Genomic DNA, 6,888 nt, shown 5'->3' on the forward strand with positions numbered 1-6,888 from the left:
AATATATATAGTGTTTTAATGTTTTATTTATTTATTTGTTTTTCGCTCTCTATTTCAAATGTCAATTTATCACTCGGGATAATTCTATCAAACTAATATAATTTTTTAGACTTTTCAACAAATATCACTAAATTAAAAACTACGCATATATATCAAAGAGAACACAATCAAATACAAAATCTCAAATTTAAATGAAACATGCATAAAACAATCGATCACCCAATTAGAAAGATTATTATATTATTAATTATACTATAATATTATTTACCGTACATGTGAAGATTACGGACTATTTTCAACAAGATACCCAGTCCACTCTTTTTTCCCAGTTTTGTTCATCCCAACTATGAAATATACCAGAATCTGAAGCCGACCAATATATTTCTTGATGGCTTCCTTCAACATTAGGATCATACAGGTTGAACTTGGCACACTTTGGAGGGGATGTTTCCCAAATCAAGGTGCACTCTTTCACCTCAAAATTGGTGAACATAATGAAAGGTTTCCCGGGTTGCAAATCGAACTTTGGTTTAAAGGTGCTAACGAAGTGCAAGGTGGTTACGCCTCCAGGTGATAAGTCATTCGCAACAGAAAGGACGAGTATGTTGATGTTGGGGTGGATAATTGATTCATTCAAGGTTGGAGTTTCAGGGGTAATGAGAGAATTGTGGCCTAGTGTTGAGATATTATTGAAACACATCAGAATAAGGAGAGTAAGAAAAAGAAGATGCAAGAAGCGTCCATGGTTTGAAGTAGGCATTTTGCTTGTCATCCCCTCAGTGATTGTTTTCCTTCATATGTTTGTGTTTATATATAAGCTAAGGGGAGGAAATCTTTATTATGGGAAAGTAAAATGAGTAGCTTTTGATTGCATAATTATATCCTCTAATAACGAAAATTAAATATTATTGAAAGCAAAAGTAGTAAACAACTATCTCTGTGTCAAACAAAAAAAAAATTACTCTAAAGGACCGTTAAAAAAAATTAATTATTAAAAAAAGATTTTAATATTAAAATTATTAAAAAAATTAAATTATTTTATAATATTTATAATATTTAAAAAGAAAGATTAAATTTTTTTATAAAAAAAATAAATATATTTTTAATATTTATTTATTTATTATAATTTTTATGTTAATAGTTTTTATTTCTCCTAATTTTTTCGTAATTTTCATGAATTGTTGAGGATACATTCAACAATTGGCAGCACTCTAACGGAGCCGTTCTACTTTTTATGCATGTTTGACGTTGTTTATGCGTCACTGCTGATGTTGTTCTTGTTCCTCAATTAGAGCATTTGGATTATTCTTTTATTACGTGGATGATGATAATATAATAATAAATTTTTTTAATCAATTCAACCTCAACCTGATATAGTATAATCAACTAGTATATATTCTCATATCCTGTATAAGATAATACATAAAATTATATAAAGATTTTATTAAAAAAATTAAATACTTTATAAAGTTATAATTAAAATCAAATTCTAAGAATTTTTAATAGTTAGTATTTATCTTAATCAATTTGAATTTATTGAGTGGTCATCTCATTCGTTCATTTAAGCAAGTATTAGGAGTTCGAATTTTGTCTTACGTGCGTAGTAATTCAATGGTTAACGATTGATCATTAATAAATGGAGAATCAATATATGGTTAGACTTTACAGGAATATCGAAACTCGCGAGTACCCGACTCGTCCCTGTCCGGTCAGGACGAATAATTGTAAGACCCAAAATCTTTGAAAAGTCTTATTATGATCAAATCTCAAATCATACGGTTATTTATAGCCTTAATTTCGGAAATCACTTTATTAAAGATAATTAAGGCAAGTTTTGATTTATGGGATTTGAAATAAGTTATGATTATTATCCAATTTCACAATTATTGGATTATTTTCTATATTCAGAGTATAAAGTTGGTAGTTGTGAAATAATAAGGATTTCTATATGATTTGAATTAAATAAGTAATATTTTCAATATTAATACTGCTACTTTGAAAAATAAGGGATTTAATTATATTACTCCGAATTATTTGATTTGGATATTTTATTGAAAATAATGTGAAATTGGGGAGCAAATAGTATTTTCTATATATAATTAGTGTTAGATTTAATTTGGGTTTCAATTACTATATTACCCCTACTTTTATTTGAAATTACGAAACTACCCCTAACCCTAAAAACCCTAACCCAGTTACCCATTCCCTGTAACCCTACAGCCACCAAAACCCTCTCCCAACAATCAGCAGCAGCAACGGCTGCAAAGATGAAAGAAAGAAAGAAATAGAAAGGGAAGCAGGGGAAGGGGGTCTGCCGGAAGAGGAAAGGGGAGATCTGAGAGTGAGGGTTTCGCCACCAGTGGAAGGAGGGAAGCTCGCTGCGCCACGCCACCGGCAGCATCGCCAAGCTCCCTCACCGTCGCACCATCACGTTGCCACCGATCTGCCGCCGCCATGGCCGTCGCGAAGGAGGGAACCCAGAACAGAGAGGCGCACGAAGAAGAGAAGCTTGCGGCTAGCCTTGTCGCCGCCACTGCTTCCGTGTCTTCCAACGGCGCTACTATCGCCGCCGTGAATCGCGGCCAGGGGGAGCGAGAGCCCAGGAGAGAGGCGTGTCACACTCTGCTGCGGTCGAGCCAGCCTTGCTGCCTCCGCTGCTGGGGGTTGTTTCCATCACGGTCGTCGGCAAGAGGGAGAGAGCAGTGCGGGAGGAACAGAATGCGATGGAGGAGAAGCCGGCTCCGCCACTGCTGATCTGCTGCTCTGCAGTGCTTAGCTGAAGCTTCTGCACTGTTGCTGCCGAAGGAGGAGGAAGCCTTGCCATTGTTCTGGTCACCAGGAGCAGTCCGGTGGCTACCGGAACCACCGCCGGGGATGCCGCCGCTTGGCTCAGTCACTTCTCCTTAGTTACGGTAAGAGTTACATTCCGGAACCCTTGAAAATCTGCACTTTGTTATATTTGGGTAGGAATCGTAAGGTTTTGATAACGTAGGGCTGAGTTCGAGTTATGGCATGTCACGGTTAGAGTTGTTGTTGCTGTTACGAGTAGTTGGGGCTGAGGTTGCCTCTGCCGCCAGAGCTGTTGTCGGGGCCGGTTTGAAATCGCAGCTGCTTCGTTTCACTAGCTCAGTAAGTATTTATGTTTCGAAAAGCCTCGCGTTAGTATTCTATTGTGTTCGGTTAATGAATATGAGTTTTGATAACGTGGGGTCGAGTCCTGATTATTGTATGTTGCGATTAGTGTTGCTATGGTTATTGCGAACGTGACTGGGAGCTGAGGTTTTGGTTGCCGTCAGTTCGGGTTGAGGCAGAAAGGACTCTGTGAGACGTTTGGATTATGGAATTGCGTTTTGAGGTAGGGGCGCTTTCCAAAAACTATGTTTTATGTATTGGAATTATTACATATGGATACTGATGTGAGATAATTGGTATTTGGTGAATGCATCTGCCTTATGTGTTATTTGATTGACTAGAGTGATTATGGATGTTGGTTTGGTTGAATTGTTGTGCGGCTTTGTGAAATGTAATGTTTTGTAGTTGATTCTTTAAAGATTTGAAATCTGAGTTTGATCCGTTGAGCATTGATTTGAATTGAGTCAATTATTTTGATAATGTGAAAAGTCAGACGCACTTTTGAATTCAGCCTGGTTTACTTTAATTGACTTGGTTTTGGACAAATGATTTGTTATTGAGCCGTTTCCTTAAAGCTTTGGAAATTAGTTAAATCGGTTGACATTGATTTGATTTTGAAATGGTTTCCTTGAGATATGCCACTGAGGCGACTGTTGGATTTAGCGTGATTTTGAATTGATTTTTGGGTTCTGGACTGTTGAAAAGGATTGAGAAACGGTTTAGTTGGGACCCGAACCGGGTGGCAGAGTCCAAGTTTTAGGGGAGATGCTGCCGAAATTTCTATAAAATCCGAGGCTTTATTTGAAATGTTATTTGGGAAATTTGGAGTTTAATGCCTTTCCTATTTACTTGGAGGATTGTGAATTTATGGCTTCTTTTATTATTTTTACTTAGAACAATTATGAAAGCGATGAAGCTACGCTTTGAAAGAATTATTGAAAAGAGAATCATGATTCCTCCTTACTTTTCCGAGAAGAATAGTATGTCTTTGGGTACAAGTTATTCGAAAAGGAATTTTGCCTTGAGGCTGTTTTAAAAGGTAAAACTGGTTTATGTTTTTCTCTATTAAACATAAAGAGTGTCCATTGGAAGAGTTTTCGTGATTTTAAAAGGAAGTGGATCTCGATTGACGAACCTCATTATTTTGACGTTTTGAATAAGATTCAGAGTACCCTTTGAACTCTAGTTTAACACAACAAAAATGATTCTCTTATCAGTTTGAAACGCTTCAGGTTTAATTATGGAATTGAAGCCGGTTTTTGTTTAAGAAAAGGAAATGGTTTTGAAAAGAGTAATTGATTACATGACTCGGATCGGCTTAGATCCTATTTTACTACCCAAATAAGGAAGCCAAGATTTTTAATGATTTTAAATGAATTTGGCGAAATGAGTTGTTATTCTTCCCTAAGGACTTGGGACTTTGCCGAGGAACTTTTGTTACAAAAATCCCATTGTTGGATGGGTGGTTTTGAATGTTTCAAAAGGAATCTTTAACTTTCCATGGTTTTGGAAGTTTTGGAAAGAGAATGCCGAGAGTGGCTATGTTTTAAAAAAGGGAACTCACTTTGAGTAAATTGGCTTATGAGCCTGAGATGATTTGAGAAACGAGATTTCTAAAGCCAAGGCTGAAAAGAGTTGAAACTTGATTTCAAAGTGAAACGAATTGAGAAAATGATTTATGGCTTAAATGCCGATTTCATAAATCTGATGATTTTGAATGGTGGAAGTGCTGTTTTATTATGAGCCGGAATGGCCATGTATGATTATGAATATTGACTGGTTCTGGATTGAACCGTGAGCCGGAATGGCTGTGTGTGATTATCAATATTGGCTGGTTCTGGACTGAACCGTGAGCCGGATGGCTGAGATGGATGTTGATCCATGGATGAGATTGAATGCATGTATATGCTGAATCATTGATAAATGTGAATGTTGCACTTCTACTATCGGAGATGAGAGTTTCACTGGGAGGAAGCAGTGGCTAGCCACCACATGCTCCAGGTTGAGACTCGAAGCTCTTTTGACCCTATGTCGTAAGCGTGGCCGGGCACTGTGAAAGTCCCGGATGAGCTCGCCCCCGTAAATATTCACCAGTGAGGGTGATGGATATGGATCATGATTATGATCAAGTTTATGATGAGTATAACTCGAGTTGGGGATGCGCGACAGAGGGACAGTCCAATGGTTAGCTACCAGGACTTGTCGGGTTGGCTCTATAACCGACAGATGATATCATCAGCCACTAGGGACAGGCATGCATCATATGCATTTGTGTGACATTGGTTGGGTGTGCATATTATACTTGGTTTGCCTATGTGATTAATTGCTAACTGTTCTACTTGTAATAACTGTTTGTTTGTGCTTGAACTTCCTATCTGTGTTTGCATCTGGGACTCTGTTGGATTGTGGTGATTGGTTGTTGGTTGGATTGTTTGGACCTAGGGCCGTGGTTGAAAAGAGATGAACTGATGGTTGATTTCGGTTTTGTGTTTCTGGTTTGGAATAAATTATGAAAGGCTATTTTGGTTCCGCATAGATAGACCGTTTTGAAAGGCTTTTGAGTTTTTGAGAATTGAATGATTCCTCTTTCAGAAAAGATTTTCGACTTTACTTTTATTGTAAACCGTTGTTTTTGAAAAGAGGCATAAGACGGTTATGAATCACTGGTACGGTTTATCTTCATGTATCCTATTACAGTAATTCCCAAAAACCCTCTACTGAGAACCCTTTCGAGGATGATGTTCTCACCCCCCTATATTTTTCCCCTTTCAGGATATGGGCGCAGAAGTTACGAAGAGTTTATTTTAGTTGTGGTTGAAATGCTCTGTATTGCTTTAGACTATTATTTGTACCCTCGCCTTTATCTTGAGATATTCTGTAAGAGGGATACGAATTGTATTGTCTAATGCTTGTAATATTATTTATATATATATGTGTATATATATGGATGTACTCTTTATGAGCTTTTGTAAATTGTATGGTATCCTGTGAATGTACGTTATCGAACGAAAGTATTTTTGGGAGCGGTGTTGCGGTTTAAAGTTTCAAATAGGCTCATATTTTAGTATTAAATAGTATAAGTGTCATCGTAATATCCGAGCTATCAGAGTTGCGCAGCCGGAAGCGTGAGCTTTGGTAGTTAGGGTGTTACAATAATAACCCGACCTGAGGTGGGGTAGATTTCATTCGGGGCGAGTGTTCGAGCGAGACATGATGGGATCGGGTTTAGGGTGCACCCGCCTCAAGGTATATACATATAGAAACACTTTTTAAAGATTAGAAATTTTCTTACATCACATATTCAGTAATTCACAGTCTTAGTCCATTCTACATAGTCATGCCAGAGAGACCCAATCGTCTTTACTCAGAGTCTTCTTCTTCTCGGTTTCTCCGTAGAAAGCCTCACAGCTCTTGTCGTCATAGCTCCTGTCGTCTCGCCACTGAGCCCATCATCGTCGCTACTGAACCCGTCACCGTTTACCTTCACAGCTCTCTCGTCGTCGCCGAGCCAATCACCATTGTTGCTGAGCCCGCCATTACCTTCTTGCTGAGCCCTTTTCTTCTAGGTAAGTTCCTTAAACCCGTCGCTGCCTTCCTCCTATTGAACCTCTTTTTTCTAGGTAAATTCCTCTCCCTCCATCCCCCCTCTTTCTCTCTTCATCACATTGTGAGCCTGTTAATATAAATTTTTTTTTTCTTCTTCCATAGATTTATCACTTGATCGTCGCTGCAATTTTATGTGAGTCTGTCACCGAA

The 6,888-nt window shown here is 38.0% G+C and overlaps 1 long non-coding RNA gene across 1 annotated transcript; it reads left to right on the forward strand.

Annotated features, from left to right (window-relative positions):
- The first annotated feature begins 2,161 nt into the window (after positions 1-2,161).
- On the forward strand, positions 2,162-6,105 carry LOC140182010 (uncharacterized). The gene is made up of 4 exons (XR_011877787.1): positions 2,162-2,912; positions 2,993-3,129; positions 3,242-3,355; positions 5,905-6,105. It is a non-coding gene; the product is annotated as an uncharacterized lncRNA (long non-coding RNA).
- Positions 6,106-6,888: the final 783 nt, after the last annotated feature.

Source organism: Arachis hypogaea, chromosome 19 (assembly GCF_003086295.3).
Source record: "Arachis hypogaea cultivar Tifrunner chromosome 19, arahy.Tifrunner.gnm2.J5K5, whole genome shotgun sequence".
Lineage (NCBI taxonomy): Eukaryota > Viridiplantae > Streptophyta > Magnoliopsida > Fabales > Fabaceae > Arachis > Arachis hypogaea.